Consider the following 27,291-nt stretch of genomic DNA (forward strand, 5'->3'; position numbering starts at 1 on the left):
TACCTCCCACTGCGAATATGTCATCTTTCTATGTGCTCATACATGCCAAAGCTTTATCTCTTTTGAAATATTGCCCATAATCACGCTATGTTTACTTAAGTAATAGGGAGATTCACCTATACGCAATAATTTCTTCAATGGAGAGGCTGTCTTTCCGCAGCTATACTTTGGACTTTGTTCCTAGTTTAGCTTCTATTTTTCTACCTTGATGATTTTATCCAGGTTTGACAACAGTTGAATTTTTTTTTTTTTTTTGAAGTTACACACCTGGAATTAGCTTTTTCTGCCAAGAGTTACAGTGCACCTGGAAGTACTAAATCATTTTTATCTGGTTTTTAGTGGTTTTGCACAATGGAATCACATCTCTTTAAGTCCTCTTTACCTTTTACAAAACTAAATTGCAGCTCTAGACACTGCATTTTATGAGTGTGTAGCTTTGAGAGAGTTGTGCCCTCCTAGTGTCTGCCTCTACCAATCCTAGAAGTAGTTAGCTGAGAACTACCTCTCGGGGTTTCTTTCCTCTGCAATGGCTCTGCTTACATACATAACATATGGAAATGTGAGCATACACTTAGAGCAGATTGTTTGCTATGTTTACACCCGTTCTAACACTAATCCCCATTAATGTTTGATATTGCTCCCAATGAGTTTAAATAGATGTCAGGCCCCAGATCCATTGCATACATGTTAGGCATCGTATATACTTCAAATAGAGAGATACTGAAATGTTACAGGGTGCCCTTTTTTTAACATCATGTTTACTGACTGGATTAACTATGTCAAGTGTATGCAAAGCCCTGCTACTTTCATCGTTTCTGTCATCACATTTAAGAGTCCTATCTTCAAGAACATAAAATAGTTTCACATCACCTTAGGAGTCCAGCTTCTTGCTTCTGCTCTCAGTTTCTCCCATTCATTGAATATGACTTTGGGTGCAAAGTGAAACAACACCTAGATGCAGTCTTACAAACATAAAACATGTACGCAAATCTCTGTTAAAGGGTATCAGAGGCAGGCCATGCTGGCTGTGCTGTGTCCTGGCTGCGTTGCAGTACAAGAACCACCAGGGTCATGGGGTTTTCTTGAGGCTCTGTACCAAACCAGCCTAGCAGCCCCGTCTTGTCAGAGAGCATTTAGTGGCTGTGAGGAGATGCAGCCCCTTCTGCAAGGGCAAATGGGAACTGACTGAGGAGCACAGAAAGGCTGAGCGGTGGGCATATCCCTCACTCGAGCTGCTCTCACGACCAGGTCTCCCCAGTACAAGGTGCCTGCAGTTGCTGTGATTTTATGTTATAGCAGGGAGAAACCCTTTGCCCTTCATCTGGCCACATGGAGAAGGAAACTGGACTCACCTCCTCCAAGCCAGGTTTTCCCTTTCCATCTCACCTCCATTCCCCAATTACTTTCATTTGTTGTACATGGGGCTGCTTCTCAGGCTGATTTAAAAAAAAAAAAATTAGTCTCAGAGGTTCTGCTCTGTCTCTTCAAAGCATTGATGTACTTGGGATGCAACTCCTTTGCATGCAGAGGACTGTTTCTCTATATACATTTATATACTGCCCAGTTCCACAAGACCTTGATCTTACCTGGAGGCTTTCTGAAGCCCTGCCATACGAGCAATAGCAAGAGCATGAAGCTACAAACACGACCAGCACAAACGAGCAACACTGTGAGAGCACTCTGGGACAGCAGGAAGCGAAGAGCAAAAAGTGGATCCTGAGACATTTGCAACTGAACCAAGTTGATCTCCTCCTTTAGGCTACAACTAATCCTCACTTTAGCTAACCACAGCAAAAGTAAATAATTTCTGTAGACGCAACCGTATATATTAAAATATAGTGATTTTTAGTAAGAAAAATAACTGGACTTCACAAGTAAATATATTTTGTGGCTGATGATAATTTTATGTTAAATGATTAAGCTGTGTCTCAACCTTTGTTAAGCTCATTATATCCTTTAAGTAGTTCAAATTTCCAGATAACCAGCAGCAGAACCAGGTAAGCAGGCAAAATTAGTATGGCTGGGAAAAATTGTATCTGTCACACAGGTCTGGTTCCCACACACTCTGGTTACATCATTACTTAGTCTGTTAACTAGGAAACCAATTAGGCCAGAGAGCTACCATCAGGTGACCAAAACACGAAAATGCATAAGAAACCTTACCCGAAAGATGGGATTTCAGCAGAGGCCCTCAGATAGCTGACTCCTCTTCTACTGCAGTGCAATTTTCGTATTTCGTTTCACCCTTGCTTTCAGGCTGAGATCTGAGGTCCCACAGATTGATGGTTGAAGCAGCCTTGTTTCTCTCCCCCAACAGGTACATGGAGAAAACTGTTCCCTGCATCAAAAATTACACAAAATTATGTGATAATTTCTCTCATTTACTCAGGAAAATTTCCTTCTCCTTCACAACTTTTAATTTATAGTGCAAGAACAAGGCAATGGCTCCAGACCTGAACCCTGCACCAAATCCTCTGTGTGTAGCAGTATGTTTATCCTAAAGGAAAAGGGTGTGTGAGACCAGGGCACAGCTAAAGTTTCAGGGCACGAACTACTTCAACAACTATTATTTGTTTTCTGCAAATGGTGAAGGTTTCCCTCCATGCACGGAGGAAGCAACACAAAGGCAGCTGGGCTCAGCCTCAGGAGAGAAGCGTGCACGAGTGGAGGAGGCCAGCATGGGGCACCAGGAGGACGGATGAAAGCCAGATTCCTGTAAAGCACGTGTAAGAAGGGAGTATACATAGATACATACATAAAAATAGATACACCTAGTCTCTATACTATATCATTGATCTAACAGTAATATTATTACACACATGAAAAATACAGCTTACAGGTCTATACTATCTTTTTTTATGCACATATAGGTATACACACATTATATATAAATTTTTATATATATATATCAAAATACAAATGATGCAGATATTTTCTAGCTTGTACATCTATTCTTGATTCTGGCATCATTTGAAGAACTCAGTGACTTTCCATCTCCTTGCTCTTATCTATAGAAAACCTGCAGATACCTCCAATACCTTAGCTCCAGGCCAAGAGCTTTAACAAGTCTTGTGCTCTTTCTCTATATTCTTGTTCAGATATTTTTTTCTCATGGGACAATGACAAGTGGGGAAAGAGTTGATTAAAAACTCACCTCAAAAGCCTCAAGAAGAGGCTTCATGTATAAGGGGAGGCAGGTTGATGGCATGGTGGTCCTTACTTGTTTGAGGATTGTGCTCAGATGCTATCACTACTACCATTTGATCACTAGTACAATACCATCGGTTTAAAGATTTTTTGCCTTGTTGTGGATCCCTTCATTTCTGATTCTCTTTGTTCTTCATTGTTTTTGGTAAATGATCATCAGAGGAAGTAAACTAACCAGAAATACTTTCCTTCCTGATGATTTTGTCGAGCAGATGATTCGATCACTGTGCAGAGAAAAGCAAACTAGTCTGTGTCGGACGCCTGCCAAGTTGGGGAACCAGGCTCTTGCATGTTTTCCAGCACAAGCACCTCATTATTAATTCATGCTCCAGGTCCTCTGTACATGCTGTTACTAATATTAGGTTTCAACAGAGTAATGAGCACCAGCAATAGACTGACTATCTTCATATATTTTAAATAATGTTTGAAATACTAAATTTGAGTTTGGATTTTTAATTAGGGCCTGGGCAGGGTACTGACAATCTTCCTACTGTTTTGCAGCCAGCAAGCAAATAAGATAGGGATTGTTCTGATCGGAACACTGAAAGCCAGTCTGATTTAGGGGATGGATCTGAAATACAACACCAAACTTTAAAGCATGAGAGAAGTTTGTCTTTGGCTTCTGCAGACAGACTTTGACCCGTCCCTATATTAAGTGGGGACTTTTGGTATGGGACTATAGGAAAAGTAAATAGTTTTCAGACCAGAACTCACGGATGCTATTTTTAACATACAAAACTTGTGAGCTGCCCAGGGACTGTTTGCCTCTCAAGGATGCCATTTTTATTAAATAAAGTGGATATGGGATAGTAAAGCACAGAGAAAAGGGGTTGTTGTGGTATAAATCTATATCATAAGGATATATACAGTAGAAAAATAATTAAAAAAAAAAAGGCAGGTAAGCTGTGGGTCTGAAAACCCTACAGGGCTTCAAAGTCCTTTCCACTACTGTGCTTCAGACAGGAGCATAGGTCAGCATCCCTTCCTTGGTTGGATATACATATATTAAAGGACTCATTTAAAATTTGAGCTGGGCAAAGGACTAGTGCCATTTTTTCTGTAAGCATGCTGTGCACATTTCTGAATGCACTCTCTTTGAGAGGGAGTTCGCAATGAAGATTTCCCTGTTCTGGAACTCACTCCTCCCACTTGGTCTGTTGGAGCCTGAATACATTGACCTATGGGGCACATTGCAAAGCCTAACTATTTTCCCAGGATTTTTCTGAATGAATGACTTGAGTAGGTAGAGAGAAGAACGTTTCATTTGTACAGTACGTGGAGGATTTTAATTAATAATGTTCCCATTTGAATGTCTATTGTATTTTTAAAAGTGCTTTGTACATTTGACTGGAGCATCAGATAACTGCAGGTTGTTTGTTTTGTTTTGTTTCCAATTAAAAAGAAAATATCCCACAACAATGTGGCATTACTGCAATGGGGCTCCAAATCTTATCTTCTTTTTGTGAAAGCTGTGTCTAGCACAGTGGTTCCTGAACTGGACTGTGACTTCTTGATGCCAGCACCTAGCTAGCACCGTTCAAAAGATGGCAGGTCTCAAGGAGTTGAAACTTCATATCAGTCAGAGAATTTGACACTGCTGGACATCAGTACAGTGTTGAACATGTTTACCTACAGTCAGTGACATTAGAAAAGATCCTAGGGACCTCAAGAAGATTTTACCTAATTCCTTTCTGGATTTGGAAGTCCTCTTGAGAGAATAGGTCTTTCTTTACCAAAAAAAAAAGCTTTCAATCTAAAAAGATACTAAGATGTGATACCACCAAGTTGCAGTTTTATGTATACTTTGGTCCTTCCCCAAATACCCTGGAGTAGCCTGAAAACAAACATTTAAGTTTTTCAGTTCAAAATGTGTCTGAATTTCCAAATATCCTACAGAGATATTTGTTTAGCTACGTGGTCCAGCTGCTAGCCTGTGGACCAAATCTGACTTATGGAAATGTTTTTTTTTGTGGTCCAGTTCTTTCCCCTATGGGAGACACTGGCAGCTTTATTATAGCATGTGCTTCTAAAACAAGTACATCCTTTTGTGCTTGGCCACCACCCTTGCCCTGGATATGCCCATGCAGAAGAAGTCAACTTCTCCTGTGCATTTGTGTGTGTGGAGCAGTCACAGAGTAGATAGCATCACCCTACCAGCATAATCATATGGGCCACATTTTTTGTGATTTTCAGTTTGCTGATTATTATTATTATTATTTTATGTATTTACACCTGGACCAGTGACAAATATGTTAAGACTGATGAGAGTGCTGCCAGCAAATTGGAATACTGTTGCACAACTTCCATTGTATTTAAACTGTTTTCTTGATGAAAAGAGTTGTTGTGCAAAGACAAGTAACCAACAGGTTTTCCCACACACTGTGTGTGTCCTTTTTGTTTTAGTTCTCCTTTTGTACATCTGCTGTTTCTGTGAATTACAGGAGAAAACCACCACCCTTCCTTAAAGCCTTAAAAAAAAACCCTGCCACCTCTGCTTTTTCATTCCTTTTCAATGAGTAGGCTGTCAAAATTGATTTCTGATTAGTTACTGAAACGTGCAGTCCCTTTCTAGACTGTCATGTGGCCTTCCATCTTGTGATCAGGCAAGCAAGGGGCAAAGGAGCAGGTGAACTCAAATCTGTCTCCAGAATTTTAAAACAGACCAGCTTTGAGAAATGCCACGGTCAACCACACTGTTTTTCTTCCTCTCTAAAAACCTCATAAGAATCTTACACTTAAATCAGGTATCGTTAAAGCTTCCTTATGTAGCTTTATCAATGCACCACAACCCTGACTGACAGTACTCTTGTATCTCTGTCTCCGTCAAGAAAGACAACATAGATTTTACCAAACTATGAGAAGAATTTAATTTGTGCAAATTTTGCACTTTTATGAGGATGCACAGAGGTCAGTCACAAGGAGAGGGCTGGATTTATCTTAAGCCAGGCTAAAACTCCGCTCTCCAGAAGAGAAAGTGTGATGAGATGCATTACTCCATTAACTACTCATTTGCAGATACAATGACCAGCATCTCATTGTATTTGTATAATTTTATTTACATGATGCAGGTTCTTCCAAATTAAAGGCCCTTTAATTTTCCATTGCTTTCGCAGTCTGTGGAATCCCAAGAATATTTTGATTGGAAAAGAAACATACTTTGCAGCATGAGTGGTGGCAAGTGCAAATACACACATACATGAGAGGAATAAACATTTTTAGATCTAAAAGCACTTTCTACACAAAAAAAAAAAAGTTTAAAAACCTGATTCACAACAAACTGCTCTCAGGCATTTAAGAATTATATACAAAGGAACGATGCACAATCGTATATTTAAAGCATCCAACACTCCATATAGTTGTTCAGCTATGCTTGCTGCTTCTGGCAAAGAAATGGCACTAAGCAAAACAATAGTTTATTGCAATTGCCATTCCCCTAAGGGTCCCTTTTTCAAACCACTTATCTGAATACATGCTATGGTGGAGTGTATTATTACTGTATTATTGATTCCATCTTCCAATTAGAAATTTGTACTGAAAGACCAGGAGATGTGATGGGCAGCTCCTGCTCTTCACTGATTACGTTAGTGTGATGAAGTCTAGGAGACAGCCTTATGGCTACTCTGGGGAATAACAGAAGGAATTGCTGACTCCAGAGTCTACAGCATGCAGATAACACCATGTAGACTCCCCTCTGAAATACGCCACACAGCTAGCGATAATCCAATACAGACAAATACCTTACTCCCAACACTAGAAAAATACAAGTGATAATGGTGGGAAATGTTTGCAATGGCTTACCACGGGTGTTTGGCACAATCAAATGCAGATCGTTATTCTCCAACTAAGTTGGACTGTAGTTTTAGTGCTCCCAATTCCACAGTACCCATGGATACCCTGAGAGCAACCGTGGCTTGAAATGTCCATTTCCATCTCATCAGGCTGCGAGGTGGCTAGATTTGTATCATATTGCTATGAGCTGCACAAATGCTGCTTCCAGATTCAGCTGCTGCAAAATATTTTACATGAGTCTGAACAAAGAGGTTCCAGCTGGTCCAGGCTGAAGCAACATGTTTGCTTCCTTCTCTCTTTCATCTCTAAGCTCATTCATGCTGAGAGCGGATATAATTGCTCTCTATAAATACATTCAGGTTAGGCACTAAAGCGAGAGAAAAATACTTAAGCAAATAGACAAAGATGACACAAGGACAAATGATTACTAATGAGTAATGAATAAATTTCAACCCAGAAATTAAAGTTTCTGATCACAGGAAGACTGAAGTTTGGAAACAGCCTCCCATTAAAACTGGGAAGAAAAATCAGAATTTTCCCATGGAGCTTAATAAATATATAGAGTATGAGATATGGTTGCTTACAACGGCAGAGGAATGTATTTGGTAATGTAGGAGATCCCTCCTACTCCTACGCAAATAGTGAACACAGAATCCAAACCATGGAATTTATATTAGTCTTCTATTTTATTTTTATTCCAGGCCCTTTGGAATCCAAAATTTGTACTTTCAACCAAAGGTGCTCTTGTGAAATCTCTGACAAGTTCTTGTTGATCAACTTTTAGATCCAACACATAATTCTTTTCCTTTCTGATTTGCCAGCTATCTACTACCTGAGCAGATCAACCTGATGTCTTGTCTTCCTCAATTTCTGTGACTATCTCTGAAGGATTTTCTTTGCCTGCCTTTTGCCCCAGTGGTAGAGACCCATGAGTTCTATTCTGATCCTTGTCTTGCGTCTCCTTACGCCTGACCTGCAAACGTACCCCTGCATAGGTAACTCACAGTCATTCTATTCCAAAGTACCCCATCTTCATTCTCTGCAAAGGAGAACGATGCATTGCATAGCATGGTAAATACTAGGCATAGCAAATAAGCCCTAAATCACCCCAAGCCCTTCCAGTGGCTTCCCTAGGGTGAATATGGCCACTGTCTCAGAGGCTTGGTGCCAAATTAATAGCAACAAGAGGCTATGGGGGTGAGATTAGGAAGCCAAGCCAGGAAGGGGAGAACAGGTTACACCACTCATTTGTGCACTACACAACCTGGCTTTCTGAGTTTAAAGCCTCCCAGTCTTCTCTGGAGAGCTCACTATAAAAGGTCTAGAAGGCAGCTCTGCCTCAAAGCTCTGGCCAAACCACAGTCATATCACACCTGCACAGCACAAAACCCTTAACTTAACATTTTTCTTGCTTTCCATCTGGCATAAGAAGAAGGAAGAAGTGGAAAACCTATTAAATATAACCGGGTATTGGTCTTCGTAATACTTTTCCCTGTATACCAAAAGCAGTTTAGTGCTCAGAGGCGTGTGACACCCAGTTCACCAGAAGAGGTCTGCCACTCTGCCAACAGGATTCAGAGACCCCTTCAGAGCTCTTTTTCTTTCCCATGATAGCCCTTAGGTAAATGCTTGCAGGAAATTCATATACTTGCGAGGTGGTGGAGTTGCTGCTTCACAAGCCCTAACAAACGTAAACACTTCTGTTTCAGCACATCTGCCATTGCAATACCTACAGCTTTTCCAGAACCAAAGGATTAACTTTATTGTGCATTTGCTCAGCAGATCTGGTAACACAATATTGTACTTCTAAGCAGACAGATTACTCACAAGTTTCTGGATGCTACATCTTTAGAAACTCAACCTACTTAAAGATAAGTGTTGAATCTGGTAATCCCAGAAACATCCAACTGATGTAAAAACCAGTAAAACCAAGGGCCAGCTGGATGCTGTTTTTCCTCAGGTTATTTGGATATTCCAAAAGTAATGGTTTTATTATTATTTTTTGCACTTTAATATTAAACAGATGCAGCTTGTTTGTAGACTGCTGTGAGCCATTTTTTCTTTAGATTTATAAAATTAAACAAATAAAGGATGTGGGGAGTTAGCGGTTTGTTTGGTATTACTTTAAAACGAAAATAAAGACATTATATCAATATAGATAAATTACATGTTTTTTATGGTATATGCATTAAATGGCATTTTATACACATGTAGAGAGAACCTTGTTCAACACTTACACTTTTAGAAACCAGGAGTAATGCCACAGACATCAATTAAGCTATTTCATTTTTGGTAAGTGTAGACTCAAATCTAGAAAACACATATTTGCATGTGTGTTTCTGTGTGCAGCTATACCTTACAGAAGGAGACATAATCAGAGACAGGATGCAAGCAGATTCTACATTTGTGTGGGCTGAGCATATCAGACACGCTTTACTAAATACTAAGGCACTTACAGAAGCATTGTCCTGGAAAGTCAGGTGCCACCTTAATTTCTGGCTTACTTTTCAGGACAGACATCGTCCTGTCCCAGTCTAGAGACCAGTCATGAGAAGTGCTGAGCTCTCACAATTTCCACCTGACCTTGCTGCAGCTGAGAGCTCTGCACTGCTGCACATCAGCCTTGCTGCTAGCAGGCCTTAATACTAGCAAGGTCTTAGGAGGCTAAAAATAAACATGCATTTGTACTGAAGGAAGCAAAACGTGATTGACAACCCTCAGAGCAATTTGCCTGCTAATCAGTTACAAAGCTTCTCCCATAACTGTGATCTCCACATTCAGCTGACCTCTTCTATGGAGTGTTTTGCTCTTTGACCTAAGAAGAACCCAAGCCTCCAAGCGATTTTCTTTAACCAAACCGTGTATGGTATATAACTGATTTCACTGCCCTTTATAGACATTACAAGTGTAATTGCAAAAGCTTGGTGAAAAACCGTTTCCCTGAAGAAGATGCACAATTAGGATGTCCACTCAGCTGAACGCGTTCCTTTCCTTACAACCAAGAGAGACTGGCCAAACTGATGAGCTATTTAAGTGTTTTGTGAATAGGCATCCTCGAGATGTGAAATATTTAATTACAGGAGTATTGTTATGGCTGCTGACTATTAATTTCACTCTGCCTCCAGTTACTCTATTTTATTAGAATGTGACGACTTCTTCTCACTCAGATTTATAAAGCATCTTGTATTATAAAACCTTACTTTCAGGTGGTGATAACTTTTTGAAACATTAATTTTGTATGGGCTGATAAATGCTATGCTGACTTCCCATTTAAAAACAAAATTATTATTATTGTTGTGAAAATTTAAACAAAGATTTTTGACACTACTGAGTGAATGACAAAAGTACAGTTTCCAAACTATAAAAACAAATTTTGACCATAGTTCTTACAAGAAGACTGCATCCAACATGGATCCATTCTACTTTAGCGTGGAAATACTCTTAGCTGAGGGAATAGCACTTGGTCTTCCTGTGCAGGAAACTGGTTTTATTTGCCTGAGTTCTGTGAGTTTGAAAATCCAGCTTCTAAACCTGATAGGTACACACTTGAATTGCACTTCAGAGTCCACATTACCAACATGCTGAGCACCCTCCCTAGGGGCTTTAACAGGATTGAGACAGCTGAATACTTCTCAGAAGTATGGACCCTCACTCACCCATACAGTCATGGGAGAGGACTTCTACTTGTTGTATCAGAAGCTTTGACTAGACAGCATAGGGTGAGTGCAACCCATAACATTTTAAAGTTTTTAATAAAATACATACGTGTGCATTAACTTCTGTGTCATGATATCACTTGGGAAGATTGTGGTGTATTTTCCTCTCCAGCATAGCACTGAATCTGTTTGTATTCTGTGGTGTTTTCTGCTTTTGTTCAGTATAACGTATGCAATAAAGAGACCTATGCAGCCAACGTTTAAATGATTAACTATTGTAACAGTAAAATCAGTATATGTAACAATGGCAGGTTGAAGGAATGTACAGTTTGTGTGCAATACTTTAATTCCATAATCTCACATACGCTTTTGGATGGACAAGAAGGCTGATTACTTATATCACCAGTTTTATACTTTTTTTTTGATATAACATTCTTGTATGTTTAACAGCAGAATAATGAATTTTAAAAGTTTAGTTTTCTTCCTTACCTCTACTGGTGCTCTTAAGAGGAGACCATGGACTCCCAGTTGCCTGTAGACCCAGATTGAAAACTGTTAATTTATATGGTTAAAATTAAGTGGTGTTTGGAGGTTTGCTGAATCAGCAAATGTAGGTATACATTAGATATTTGATGAAATTCATAATAATTTTTTTAATAACTTCTTTGATGAGTGTAAATTTATTACTTGGCTCTACTTCAGTTCAGTACTCTTTGCTTGGGTAATGTGTGCTTTGAGATTATTTTCATTTTACCACACTGGTAATGGGCACTAATCATGTTTTATCTTGTTGTAGGTAAATAGCTAGGGTATTGCGCAGAGCTGTTTGATCAGTATAGCATGATTTAAGAGGATGGTTATGCCTTTATTTGTCTCATAATCCTGCTTAACGTCTGTATGAATCATTATAGTAAGGTGCATTTTAATAATAGCTTCCACATATACACTTACATATGCAAAAACTAAAATATTTGCTTCCTTTTTTTCCATAGATTTTTAGTGTTACTGTATTTTTCCACCAAAGCAAAAAGCCTTGAAAATATTTCACTGACTATATGTTTTTTCTTCCTCCATTCAATTTTGTCTTGTTCCATGAGTGACATCAACCATGATTTGTTACATGATTTGAAAATCATGCACCTTTTGGTCCTTAAACCCTCATATGACAGAAAGGCCACATTTTAAAGCTTCCTTCTGACAATATCAGTAGGGAAAGCTCTTAAAAATGGGAAGACGTTGAAAACAACAAATCATCAGGCCCATTTCGGATCTTGTGAGGGTACAGATCAAGTGGTCTTTTTGCACACACAATGTCTTTACAGGCTGTCCAGCAACAGATTTCCTGCACCCTGGCTGTCTCCTTTGAAAATGTTGGGTGCTGGAGAAGGGAGGTGGCTACGTCTTAAGAGAGCATTGCACCAATCCATCCCACTGAGCCACTTTCCTTCTTTATTTCCCTATCTTGGTTCTTCCACAAATTCCCCAGACAAAATTCACTCCTGTGTAGATACAACTGCTTATTCCTTGTGGCTTGGTGAAATTCAAACATTTTATTTTGCAACAGGCTGGTCAGAATTTGGTTTACCAGACTTTACATGGAAACAGGCATTAAGAAGTCAAGATTCCTTCCTTCTCCTCTTTACTGCATCAGGAGCTAAAAACTGTAAAGCTCTACCAAGGCAGTAATACCGTGTCTTCACTTGATGCCAGTTTTTATGGCCTCTTTGCTGGCTTTTTGCCATGACAGATTGCACAGAGCGGCACTTCTCAGCAGACCACATAGGAGTTACACACTATTGCACAACCTTCCCACAACCCTACTACTCCAGATTGTAAGCATCTCTCTTCATCATTTCAGTCACCTTTGCACCTTCCTTTTATTTGGTTTGAATGTGCTAATCTTGAAATTGAAAGCTCTCAGGAATTAGTTTGACATTGTAGCAAACTTGAATGAGAAAGTTCAAAAGAGAGAGGGAGAGAGAGAAGGAGAGTCATGACTAAGAAAGAACAGGTATATAATGTAAGTGTGTACCTTGAACACAATGCGAACTCACACGTGCCTTGCACATGAACTGCCTGCTATGCCTGTCTGCCTACAAGTCTTGCCTCGACATTACTGCATGGAGACTAATAGATGTCCCACAATATTTCTAGGCAAGAACCATAACAAGACAGATAAAGTACCAGAAAAACACAATTATTAGTCCTGGAGTGCTCTGACTAGACAAAACATGACCTCCTTTGGAAGGCTTGGGCTGTCCACTGCAGTGATTTGGATCCATCCTCTGTTAATCCAGCTTTTCAGTAGTATGTCTGGTGCCCCTCCCATTTTATTTTTGATACAGACCTGCTTAAAACAGCAGCTGCATTTAAAAATAAATCTTGGGTTTTAGTTAAGTACATAAAAGCATGTTTCAGGCCAAAATCCTGAACACAGAAGTTAAATGAATTTTATCTGTTGACTTATGTGGGATAGGATTTTATCTTAGATAATTTAATGTACATAAACTCTTCTAAAACCTGGGGCTTTTCACTTGCCCACTGGAGTTTACTTTGCAAGTCTTGCCTACTGCTGCCAGCAAAGAGATTGTTTTTTGGTATTTCACAACAATTACATTAGACCTTTTTAGTGAATAACTGATAAGAACATTAGATAACTGATAATAAAAGCTGGTGCTTGCATAGTACAAAGGTTTTCATCCACCATAAGAGGCTTCAAGAAAGAAATATGCCATAATCAAAGACCTTGGCCAAAGGGATCCATAGAAAGAAAAAAATTCATCCAAAAGTATGAAAAATAAATGGACTCCCCCAAATTTTAATTCAAACAAAATTCATGAGAGGTCAGGGAAAGTTATTAACACATCTAATACCCCAGTCTTGTCAGCCTAAACATGATTTTGGTTGTACAAATTTCACTCACCTTAACAAGAAAAGACTCCAAAAAATCCTGTTGTATTGACTTAAGAGCCAGCCCCTCTTAATTTCCAAACATTTGAAAAAAGATACTGAGTCATGCATCAGATCACAAAGACGGTTTCTCTTTCACAGGTGAAGGCCAAAAGTTTCAGGCTCTTGAAAGTATATCTGATTAGTAGATCTAGACCCTAAATGATGTATAAGACACTTTCTCACCACAAATATTACTGTAAAAATTGTATCAGACACCAAAGATGGTTTGAGAACAAATTAGATTTTATCTACATGAAGCTGTCTTAAAAGACCAATTTATACCCATGAAGGTGTGTGAGTCATTGTAGGTGACATCTACACCATATAATGCAATGAGGTCATTCCTGAATGACATTCATTATCTGCTTTTCTGGAGAAATTCCCAAGGTACTGGTCAGATTTCTCACGTTTTAAAGTACATCTTTCTCAGTTCTGTTATTGTTTACAATTCAGCTAAACTGAACATAACTGTTTTTCTTCTATTTGATAATACACCCAGTGGAAACCAACATACATGACCCTTTTCAATCACATCAGGAATATTACTGCTTTCTTATTTTTATTAATTTTAATAGAACATTAGTCATTTTTAGAATAATTTTAGTTAAAAAATAGGGGGGGGGCAGCTCTGTGTTTAATTAAGGCACTATTTACAATGAATGAACCAAATAAGAACCAAATTATTTTCTCAGGTGTATGTACAGTACCACAGTGATATCAAATAATCCGTGAAAAACTTCCACTGGCTCAATCCAGATGTTCGCCATCCATACGACAGCTGACTTTGTGGGAGTTGGTGAGTGAAAACCTGACTCTGTTGACCTCAACAGCAAAGAATTTTACTCAGTAGTACTAAATGACTAGGCTGAATATTAGAAAACTGATTTACTGACATGTATTTAAAACTTTCAAAATAAATGGATAAATGACACCTCTTCTCTGTTTAAATGACCCAGTCAATGTTGATTGCAGCCTTTAAATAAGAAGTGTCATGCACTGATGGATATTATTAAAGCCATGTCTGCCTGCAAAGCAATTGAATTGTTCACATACTCCAGCCAAATTAGTTTAGCTTGTCTTAGCATCACTTCTTAAATATTTTCTAATGTTTCTAAACACACATTCAAAAGTGAAGAAAATAAATTAATTTCAATGGTTTAGTTTTTTTATTTCATTGATAACTAGGTGATTGTTTTCGGCTATATCCTACTTCTCCCACAGTCTGTGCCAATTCAGAATTGTTAGCTGCATTATTTTTTTCTATGCAGATGATGCTGTTTTTCAACAAACTAAATGAAAACTCATTTATCTGCATTGACATAGCAAGCAATTTCTAAGAGAATAGCTTTCTTGTTTTGCCTCAAACTGCCCCGGGACTTGGGAGATGACACTTGTGATCTTTCTCATTTACTGATTATTAAGCTTGATAAGGAAAGAGAAAAACCTTTTAATGAGGTGAAACAACAATCCCTTCTTGAACTACTGATAATTTGACTCATATTGCTAATGCATATATATATATATATATATATATGTATATACACAGACTTTTCCTTTAGGATGGGAACTCAAAGTATACAGGAAATAGACTGAATAGAGAGAATTGCCAGGTGATTACATGATTTGAAAAGAATTTCTAAATAGTATTTAAAGGATATCTTTGCTGCGTAACAAACATTTATTCAGAAGAAAAAAGTGGCATAGGGAATAGACAGGCATGCAGGTGAGAGAGGTAATCATTAAGTTAGTAAAAGACAGTAAACTTAGGGAAATATTATTGAATGAATGAATCAGTATGAACAACAATGGTAAAAACAAGCAAACAAATGAAGACTCTAGGCATGAGAGGGAGACAGAGTTTTGTTCAGGAAGATCCTTTTGATGAGGTGGATTGGCAAAAGAGTAGAACAAAGGGGATCCAAGATGACACTAGAAGAGAACTCCTCTGTTAATGATGGCAGAGAACACAGCTGAGGATTGTGAAGGGAAGCAAGAGATGTTGCAGTGCTAGAGATAGGTAGGACTAAGGGACAGCTTGCTGAAGACAGCTGAGATCAAAAATGTCTGCATTTCTAGGAGAAAGAGCCAGAAAAAGTGGCTAATGAAAATGGTGGTAAGATAAGAACAGGGGCAAGAAAACAGAGACATGAAAGAAGAGTAAATATTTCAAGTACGTCAGAGCTGGTGACCAAACAAAAGAAGTCAAGAAGCCACAATGATGGTCACTAAGAAGAAAATATATGAAGAGGGAACCAGGAAAGATGCACATCAGCGGATATTGTTTTCTTTGAAGAGGATGGCTAAATCCTCCTTGGAGATAAAAGGAAGTACCAAGAAAGTGAAAAGATTTATTGACAGAGTGTCATCCTTGGCTAACACACACTTGTCTAACTAGAAAATAAGTGAGATTCTTGGTCTTACATAATATCTTGGATAAGTACAAGCAAAATGCCAGCTCAGAGAAAAGCCTGTTGACTGCAAGAATATCTAACAATACATTTTTAAAGACTCCTATAAGACAACAGAAGAAACATTTTTAGGACGACAAAGAAGGCTGTTTTGCGTGTACTTTGAGAAATAATAACAACATGAAGTGTTATTTGAGAACTTTTACATTGGAGTAAAGTTAAAAAGGAAAAATACTAACTGTTTGATTGGGTAACTTTGTGTCCTTTTGTGCTCACTTTACAGATATTTGAGATCAAATAATGGGTTTCACTTTTCTAACATTTTTATCCTGAATTTTTAGTGAAGCCACAATTCTCTGTTTTGCTGTTAATTCATTTTCACCCAATTTATCACAACACTATAAATGCATATTTTAAAAAAATGAAAATAAAAAATAAAAATCTATACCTGAAAAAGCCTTCCTTAAGTTCAAAAGGTCTCTGGCACATTTAGATTATTCTTTAACAGAGAAATTGTTATTATGACAACCTATATTGCAACATGAATGTGCTTTCTCCATGGAAACTTTTCTACATGGAAATACAATCTAAGGATCATAGGGAGGGGGCTGCTGCACTGGATCTACATTCAAGCGTGCTTTCTGCAAGAGGAATACCTGTGTTGGCATTATCTGTGCTACCCTTACACCTGACCCCCAGTAATACTGAAGATTCGTTATGCTCTCATAGACACGGAACACAAAGGTACAGCTTCTGCCCCAGAGGGTTCAGCCACACCGAGTAACACAACAAAGAAGAGAGACAGAAAATAGAGATGAAGTTTTTGAGATCCTTCAGTCAGTCAGCTTCTCCAGGAATATAGAGGGGATGTGGCAACTCTGGTGCCATTTTCTGATAGGGCAACTTTGATGCCAGTCTCTAAGCTGAGGAAATACATGGGGGATCTCCGGGTGCTTGACACACAAGCACTCTTTCCTCACATTGCTTTCCTTTAGCTAAGTCTTTCATCGGTTTCCCTTTCTCTTGCTCAGGTCCCTCCTTTCTCCTTCCTTCTCTCCTCTTCATTGGGGCTTGTATCCTTCACCACTCACTCCCAGCAGGGAAGTAAGAAAGAGAAAGACAGATCTTTTCTTCATAAAAGCTCATCCCTAGTGAAACTGTGCACAGGGAAGCACCTATCTCCCGTTGCCTAAAAAGTGCAACTACATATACAGACATGGCCTATTATGCATCTGATTTGCCATTTGAGCAGGCAAATTATTTATTTCCTCTCTGGCTAGGGAGAATATCTGTATGAAGTAGGTGTTCTATTATGGGAATGTAATTTAGAAAATCAGATCTGCAGTGATTTGTTTATTTAGCCTCCTAAAAAATTGTGTCAGCTTTTGTATACATTCATGACACTTGTCTTACATTGCCAACCATCAGTAAAGTTAGTGATTGTCATTAGCAAAATAATCAAACATTGACTGACAGTAAAAGCCAGTAAAATATTCACTTGTCAGTAAAAATAGCAAGATAATTTAGAACTTTTCATTGCTTTGGCATAAGTTCCTGGACTATTTGAGTACTTTTAATATCAAAGGCCTTTATTTATCATAATTGAAATGATGGGTTCTATAAAAATTGACGCATGTGACCATAAACAGAAGTAGTAAGAATCCTAAATTGCCTTGAAAAATCTACTTCAGACAGCAAAAGTTTAATCAAAATGAAAAATCTATATATGTGGAAAGAGAAAACACAACTGGATGATGCAGCAGCATAAGCTGTTTGAAAAGTGTCATTGTTTAGATTAAGTCAATATTTCCTGAAGTGTATTTTTCCCCTCCCACTGAGGTTCATTTTCAAAATCAAATAATTTAGCTAGTTCTGTCCTACTGGTAGGGCAAATCCTTTGAGAATGTGCTCTCTAACAATAAAGCATGGGTTAAAAAGGCCTAAACTACTAGTGGTGATTGCTTCTAGGCATCAGTACCTGTATTCCCTGTGACCACCACATGAATTAACAAGGCAAAGTTCATTTTCAACACCACTGCTTCACTCATTACCACAGCCCTCCTGGTAAGTAAGGTGCTTCGCGGGGGAGCTGTAAAACAGCTGCCCTCTGGGTGTCTTGTTTTGGCGGCCTTTCCCATCTGTTTTACCTGTCTCTTCTTCTGAATAATTTATCTCACCATCTGCATAAGTAGAGCACCTGGCCTAGGGCTAACTCTTTCACCTAAATTATTCAGAGCCAAAAACTCTTTGGTTTATACTCAGATAATGTAATGGCTCAACAGGACAAAACCCTTAACTTAGGAGCAACTGTGAATGTTTCTAGGCTCTGTACTCTGTTAGCAGTTTAAAAGGTCGGCTGTATAAACTATACAAAAGCACCACAGAAATCCTTCATCCTCAAATATCTCCTCCAGAGCCTCTTTCAGCAGGTGAAATTTTCCAAAGCAGGGCTGTTTTACCTTGCTGCCTCTCTGCCACATCTCAGTCCCACGGGAAGCCACAGGAAGCCTTCGTGTGTGTGCTCTGCAGCTGGCTTGTCCCTGGTCTTTATACAAGAAAAGCTCCCATTAAAGTCACTGAAAATTGGCTGCGGGGCTGGACTTTGGGAATGTCTGTTCTCTTCACAAGCAGGTTTTTGTTCAGAAACACCGAAAGCCACCCCTGCAAAGAATTCCAATCCATGTTCCATACTCCACCATCCTCATCTCACAAATTTGACAGTTAAAATAATTCCCCCTTGCCCCTCCACACAATAGCATGGGGAGCTGCCATATCCCAACAGAACGGGGCTGTACAAGATCTCTGCTTTGAATGCCACAAAACAATTAATGTGCTCTCAGACTGGAGACTCAGCAGTGGTTTTGGGGTGCAAATTGACTACTCCCAGTCTGTACTCACTGTGACAGAGCCAAAGTTTCAGCTTTTTTTTGGACACTTGTTTCATTTCTTTTCCTGCAATGGCACCACTGTTTTTTACCCTTTTAATGAAGCTTGCAAAGCCTATGATCAGCAGGTTTCTCATTTCTTTTGAAAATCTTCTGAAGCTGTTTAGAAGACAATCAGTGTGAGAAGTTCTTCTGCCTTACAAGCTATTGGCTTCAGCAAGTGTCTTTATCACTGACACAGTTAGGGTATCAAAGACATAATAAGAGATTCCAGATCAAGGGATATCTTGAGTGTTTCCCTACTTCATGTTCATTGAATGAGTGATGAAATATCCTTGGTGAGGAAAAGAATGAACAGAATCATAATAAATGAAACAACAGTTTTTAAGCAGAATGTTTCCAAAAAGCATTGCAGTAAAAAATGAAAGTTTATTAGTACAATCTTTATCTGGGCTACTCTGGATTTACCTCAGTGTCACAAAGACAGGCATGGGAAAGAAGAAAGAATTATTAAAGAGAAATCAGTTTTCAAAAAAACAGTGTCTTGTCACTTTATCTGAAGTCAAAAAAGCTGAAATGTTTTGCACATTCATTTACATGAACCAGCATAGATGCTGTTGATGGGGAAAAAATAAAATTCAGTAGTCATATCCATATCATATCATATCCAGAAAAAGAATTAATTTCAGTTGGATTTTTGTCTGCATAAGTATCAAAGAATTTGCCACATTTTGCAATAGCTAGCACTGCCTGTTTACTGTAGGGATTTCCATAATGTCTGTCACTGTAGCTCTTATATGCACTATATGAACAGTTTCATTTTACTTTGAGAAGTTTATCAAATATCAGGTATTTGCTTTTTGCTCCAGCTTCGAGAAATCAGGGTCATAGATTTCAAATGAAGTGCTTTGTACTCTCTAAGGGCAGTGAGAAAACACAATAGTACAGACAAAATCTAATCAAAGTATTTTGGCTTTCTGCCTCCTTTTTTTATTTCACAATGGGAAAAAAAAATCAAGGTGCGACTTCAATCCCTTCAGGAGTTCCCTTCCTGTGTACGCTGTCTCTTGCCAGAAACGCGAGACTGACAGAATGATAAAATGTGATGCCAGGTCCTCTAGCTCATTCAAAGACCCTCCCTCAGGTATCAGGTGCCTTTCCTGAGCTTTGAGGTCAACCAGACACCTCCCCTGAGGCTTACCTGGGCTGAAGGATACATCTACCCGAAAATCCGCTCAGGTAGAGCAGCTGTTATCTGAGCTAGGATCAAAGTGCCCCTCTGCACTCCAGAAAAACATCTTCCAAGCTGGTCTTCTTTCTCCATGATTCAAATGAAAGTTGAATGAGTCTCTGGGGACAACAGTTGTTGTGCTGAGGAGCTAGCTGTCAGAAATACTTTATCATGAAAGTTCAGTTCCTTTCAAGGCCTTTTATTATTAATAGTCATCACTGCAGGAGAGCATTAAACACAGACCCTATTTACTGTACAAATTGACATATTATAAACCACAAAAGCCATCCTGGTGCTTTGGTACTTTACCTTGCCTTTCAGTATGCTAACTCTGGGGAATCCTTTAACCTTTTTGTTTCTAGAATACAGAATGTGGACTTTGGTTTAGCACAGCCAGGCCAGAGAGAGTAGGTGGAAGACTGATATCTGTAGTATATGGAAGGCAAGGCATTATGCTCCATAACAACACTGGTTTCACCTGCACAAAAAAAACAAATGCATTTATCCCTCCATGAACAGGCCACAGGATATATCCTACAGTAGCTCATATTTTTCCACCAGATTTCAGGTAGCACTCACAGCTTTCTTCTTCCTGAGGGCATTGCACCTCATGTAAAAGATGGGCAGGTTTTCTGAAGGTGGGTAACCAGCCAAATTTCTTCAGCAGCATCATCTGAGACATGAGGAATTAGCAAGTAGCTGCTATGTGGCATAAGAAAACTTGGTAGGATGAGTCTGTAGGGATGAGTAGGATGAGCTGTGGGAGAAACTCAGTCCTGGTCCAGCCCACCAGCCCACAGCAGGATCTTGGAGAGCCCCTGACCTGCACAGGTTGGGACTTTTTGCAAGCACCTTTCTTTTCAGCTCTCTGGTAGCTAGGCAGCATCTCATGGTTGTCACCATGGGGACAGCTTTGGTGCCATAGCCAGATGAGACTTTACAAGGCCAAGTTCCAATGCAATATTGGATTTTAGCAGCCTGATAGAAAACTCACAGAAACAAACTGCACAAGAACAAGAAGAAACAAAACCCAGTAAGGATGGCAACAGCTAGGAGGCAGGGCAAGTGATAAACAACAAATGCCAAGATAAAAAAAGACAGCTCATTGCCCTTGATAGAAGACAGACTCTTGACTTTGTACTTTCTGCCCTTTGCACTTCGGCATCAACTGGAAAATACTTCTCATGCTTCTTTACAAGGTTTTTAATTTGTGCTGAGGAGAGACACTGCTCTTCCATAGAGAGCCAGCTGCCAGATAGACTGCAGGGAAGGTGGATGTGTTACAAGGTCACAAGTTTTTGCAAACTGCAAAGCAATGACTTAGCAAGCGGCACCTGTGCAGGCTGCAACCTTGTACGTCACCAAGCATCGATTCAGCGAGTCGTGGTATCACACCACAGCAAGCTGTGAGGCATGCAGTGGTGACACAGCAAGTCAGGATGTGGTGACTCTGCAAGTCACAAGGAACCTGCTCAGCCAGTCATGAAGTCAGCACGTCACAAAGAGGAGACTCAGCAAGTCTAAAGAGGCTAAGAGAAGTTCTAGGTAGCAATTTGAACGCCATGGGAGCAGGGCCAGGCAGCAGCAGTGAATGACAGATGTAGAGGGGCTTCTGCAATGTGCATCTAAGGGTTCACATCCCAGTTCCCAACAGCGAGTGCCTATCTTTAAATTCACCCCCACAGTTGCCACAAACTGATAGAGGTAGAAAAGAACCGGGGAGCTGGAGGGACGTGCCCATTTGGTTGTTTTGGCACTCCCTGAAGTGGTCTCCTCAGAACAGGCCTGAAGCACAACCAGGCCGGGCGGCCTGGCGAACCATTCAGCAGCTGTTCTGTGTGGAGAGGGTGTTGTTCTCTGAAGCTGTCAGCCTGGTCCCCCTCATGAATATTGTATTCAGTGTAAAAAGCCAGACAGCAAGGGGGTGGAATCGGCTGCTTTTTAAAGTACAGAACATGTACTCAGAAAGGGTGTTCAGATGCCAGTCAGATTGCAAAGTAGTTCTTCCAGCCCACAGTATGCTAAAGATTGGTGCTTGGTACATTTAAAGGATGAGAAAAAAAATTGCACCACTCAAGTTCAGAATATAGCTGTAACTTTTTTCAATTAAAGAGATTCTGACATTCAGAAATGTGAAGTGTTCTTCTGACTGAAGTCCTTAATGCCAACTGAACTGGTTGGAACTTGAACCTTCTCTTAAAACAGAGAATATGTTGGGACTCTTGTTACCAGAAACAACAACAACAAAATGTAATTTTCTAATCAGACTTGGACAAGCTTCTGAAAAGGACCACACACCAGATTAGATTATTTAGATTTGTTGGAAGAATAGCTGACGTGTGTTCCTTTCCCATTCTCTGTCCAATCTCTGTTGTAAAAGTGGACTCATGTTGTGCCAGTTCAGATTAATATTATAGCACAAAAGGGCTAGGTTTCTATCATTTTCCACACTCATTGCATTCACTGATGTGGGAACAGCGTTATACTCTACCTGAGCCACTTTTTGTTTTACGTCCAGTATTAATAGCACACAAATACTTCACAGTCTTAGGTGGATGTGTCACCTGCCACTTGGCATCAAACAGCATGGGTCCCAAAGTATAAAACTTTCTTTCAGGTTGTGAAATAACTTTCAGGATACTCTTGAAGATCTTGGCATGTTCTTTCCACTCACACCTCTTTTACTCCTTCCTTAACAGGGCATGGCCCATGAGCTCTTGGTCTGCTGAAAATTCCCGAGAACGTTATCTTTCTTCCATTCAAAACCACACTCAACTCTATATTTCTATGACTGTCATTGTCATTGCATATAGTTTTCGTTACAAAGTTTAACCACTTTTAATGAATGTACATGGTATTTTCTTCCAGTTATATCTGCTGATTAAGCACACCACCTTATCAACATGTTTAATGCTCCATCCCACAGCCATAAGTTCCAATTTTCTCATATTTTTTCAGGTAGGTTATACTATATTTGTAAAATCAATTACAGAGTTGTATTATTTTCACATGCTACTTTTCTTAATCTGATTCTTTGCAAATGCTAATACTGTGAAGTTTATTCATTAAAATCAAGACAATTGTTTTATGTATTTTAGGTGTAACTTGAACTCAGACAAATGCCTAGCTATTTACATTTATACCAGCCCTTGGAAAGCATTTCAAAATAATATAACAGGAAAAACAGTTGACACAATGGTTTGATAACATCAAAGAGTGGGTTGGGAACACAAACCATGATCCTTATGAAAACTGATTCCTGAAAAACTGGCCAAGAGAGTTCTAAGTGTATTTCTTCCTTTTTGGTGAAATATTATGTTTGTTCTCATTCTTCAGGTAGAACCTGGCGAGTCTGTATTTGCATTGTTGATCTTTCCCAACATAAATCTCTCCATTGTAGTCATATCAACAATATGTTTTCTTTACTTAAGTAATAAAATTTCTTGTAATATATGCTCTTTTGGACTGTGCATGCAGTATTTATCATGTTATTGAGGTTACAGTTACAGAACATTTCAGTATAATGTGGCAAAGGACAATGAAACATTGCACAGGTGTAAGATCTCTCTGATCTTCTTTTACCATCAATTAAAAATAGCCTACAGGTGTAAGATCTCTCTGATCTTATTTTGCCATGAACTAAAAAGAACCTGAAGACTATTGGAATACATCCTAATAAGTATGATGATACATCCTTAACCAGAACATATACACTGATCTTATAACCTCTTTGATGTAATCAATGGACAGACCTAATCTATCATTTTGCTGGAAATATGCCTGGTTATAGAGCTGCTCTCATTCTGTGATGGATATTGTAATCTCTTTGCCAAACCAGCAGCAAAGCTTGGGACACTAATCTTCATACATGCAACTTCTAGCACAATCCCACATTAGGCAAGATTCTAGAGGAAGGATTTGATTTAAATTCACTATTTTCAGGAGAAAAAGAAAAAAGCTTACTCCAAAATTATCTTTCGGTTCATGCTTCACTTAAGTTTCATAGCATGATAATTAATTTGGAAAAGTGTGTGGGGATAAATTATCTCTTGCTCAGGCCCACTTAAGCCTGAACTGATTGTCATGGGTGTGCCTTTCCTGATGTTAATTTGGAGGATGATGGAAAACCATAATTACCTTTCAGATTTTGTTCCTAAATTCCATTGTAAATGTATACAAGTACAGAAATAAGCTTACTCAAAAGATGAGAGCCTACCTATATGTATGCATATGTACATGCATATAATTGAAATACACTAACCAAGAAGCACCTAGGTAATCCTGGCAAGTCATAAACAGAGACTTTGTCTATCACACATAACCCCAGCTAAAACCCAAGAGTTCACAATGCTCATCACTGTTTGGGATGACATCAACAGGGATGCATTTGAACAGAGTAAATTTTAATTGAGGTTCTCTCAGATTTAGCCTGACCACACCATGTATGAGAAGGTGATTGGGGTTTGCTTTATAACCAAACAGGAGAGTAAATCACAAACTTTGGTAAATCCTATTTGAGTTACATACTGAAAAATCAAAATTTACTTCCAGACATGAACAGAAAGTGTTCCTCGTACTAATACTCGTTTGTCTATGACGGGGATTTAGAACCTCTCAAACAAATAATGAACATTTTTTCCAGTTGGATGGGGAGGTACATTTCCAAAATCACAAAGTACCAAAGCAAGGTAATTACTTGTATTTTGATAACGCCAACAATGCGGTTAGCATTACAAAACAAGGCACAAGTCCTACATGAAGATCTTACTATCTAAGAAAACTCAAGTGTGATGAATCCACTACGTACTGCTTAAAATATAACCAACAACTGTCAAATACACCAAACCAAAAAGCTAGTTGTGTACTTAGTAGCACAGTAATAGATATTTATCTCAAATAATCCATAATTGCTTACTCTTTTTAATCTTGACAAAAAGTATGCTTCTGTGAACATTTCATAAAATGCATTGAATGCACCAATGGTTTAAAAAAATATATTTTTAAATAATCACCCAATTCTGCTTTTAGAAAATTAAATATGAAACTTTGAATATGAAACAAATAAATAAGACAATTTAGAAAAGATTAAAACCAATTGTTCTGTTACCTTGGCAACACAATCTAGGTGCAGCCAATCAGCAAAGTTGATATATTGTTTTGACATACATGCACATATTTCTAACATAAATAGCAACAGAGACTTAATAACAATAGGTTTTAAAACTAGGAACTGATGTCATTTTAAATGTGTCAATCAAAGAGAACCTATGAAAGTGTTTCTTCTATCAAATTGACATTAAGTATATGCTGGAATGGCTTTATAAGAGACAGCAGACTCTCTGACAGGTCATACAGGAGATGCAAAATCTGTAGTTACATTCTAGCTTCTAGGATTGTGTCCTTTAGTATGCCTAAAAAAACTTTGAGTAGAAAATAAAACTTGAAGGCTATGATATATCGTCCATTTATCAAAACAGGAAAAAAAAAATAAAAAGCATAGCTGAGAATGGAGATAAAATATCAGACTGAAGGAATTGGCCTAAAACTCAAAATAGATGCACTTAAACTTACGTCTTATTTTATGATCAACTGGTGCCAGTGAGGTTTTGCAGGGTGAGTTTTCAAGGATACTAAAAACTAACAATAGAAGAAATGTACAGAGGAAGATTGCTAATGGGATGCAGAGCCTTTCACCTCTTGGTCATTGGTTTGAATCTGGCCTGTGTCGACAGTAACAGAAAACCATTACTTTTTGACAGCTGTCAGAAGTCTGTGTGGAACGAGCGCATCAGCTATCCTAGTGCAGACCCTGATGGATGGTTGCCCAAACATGACCATCAAAAACAGAATTCTTCTTGACAGTCGCAAAATAAAACTGGCATCTCCTCTCTTTCCTGGAAGCCATCGGCCCAGCCAACTTCAGCGTTCAACCAGTCAGACTATGCTACCATGGACTGTCCCTTGAATCAACATTGTGGTTAGAGAACCCCAGTTCTAATTGAACAACATTTTCAAATCCCACTAACAACTAAAATACATTTGAAAACATTCGTACAATTCTTCATGGGATCAATGCTTTTTAGAAAAGCTAGGATTGCCCTAGCCTTTGGTAACTCAAACTCCGAAATCACAGCTTTAAGAGCAACAATAACAAAAAAAACTATATGTCAGCACTGACAAATGATATACACGTTCATAAAACTCACAGATACAGAGACAAGCACCTTATTTTGTCTTTGGGTGGGATCAAGTTACCCATTCTGGCACATCATCTTTTTTTTTTCTTCATCTTTTTTTTTTTTCTCCCCCACAGATTTATATGACTCTCATCATAACAAATACTCAAAGTGAGGAATTTCCAACTGGAACACATTGAAAATAAAAAGGAAATAACCCACCATAAACAGCACTGAGGAGAAACAAGTGAACATGACGGGTACAGTATGCTGCTTTGTCAGATTGTGAATGTTGTACTTTATTCTAGCAGCTATTATCTTTCCCTAAGAAATACTGACTTTTACTTGGAATTTTAATCTACATTTTGATTGATTTCTTTTTCAGGGTGTAAAAAGAGTTATGGATAAGGAGGAGGAAGAAAAGAACAGTTTTAAATGTTTCCATCCATGATGCCAGGTTTGGTGAAAACATCCTGGTGATTAACTGTTTCAACACTGTCAAACCTGCTTATTAATGGAGGCAAAAGAGACCAGAAGTTTCCTTGTACATCAAAGTCATGAGCTTTAGATGCCAGCCTTCCTACCCAAAAAACTGATGAAGTAGCGACACTGACAACCACAGCCAAGACTTGACTGCGACACCGACAACCACAGCCAAGACTTGACTGCAAGCAAAGAATACTCAAATCTAGTCCTTAAATCAAGTGTTTATCCATACGTTGGCACAGTCTGATGCTGTGACTTGACTCTACACAACATATTCAATGGGCCATGTGATGCGGTAACGCTAAACTATGGCACGAAGGGAACGTATTACATCAAAAGATCTTTTCCAAGGAGTCTATGTGTTAGAAGTTGATTGGCAGGTCAGCTTGGGCCTGAGCTTTGTATGCTGTGCTACACATCTTTCTCTATCATCGACACACAACCATGAGGTAGACACACTATCTAGAAACATCCGATCTTGTGATCAGCATTTAATTCCCC

The 27,291-nt window shown here is 38.8% G+C and overlaps 1 long non-coding RNA gene across 4 annotated transcripts in view; it reads right to left on the reverse strand.

Moving 5' to 3' along the window:
• LOC121075109 overlaps positions 1-27,291 on the reverse strand; it is a 232,972-nt gene that overhangs the window by 60,385 nt on the left and 145,296 nt on the right. For all 4 annotated transcript variants that reach the window (XR_005822734.1, XR_005822733.1, XR_005822735.1 and 1 more), the window contains exons 3-4: positions 2,164-2,338; positions 871-951 (exon numbers count right to left, since the gene is read on the reverse strand). This is a non-coding gene — a long non-coding RNA (uncharacterized LOC121075109). The remainder of the gene's footprint in view (positions 1-870; positions 952-2,163; positions 2,339-27,291) is intronic.

Source organism: Cygnus olor, chromosome 9, assembly GCF_009769625.2.
Source record: "Cygnus olor isolate bCygOlo1 chromosome 9, bCygOlo1.pri.v2, whole genome shotgun sequence".
NCBI lineage: Eukaryota > Metazoa > Chordata > Aves > Anseriformes > Anatidae > Cygnus > Cygnus olor.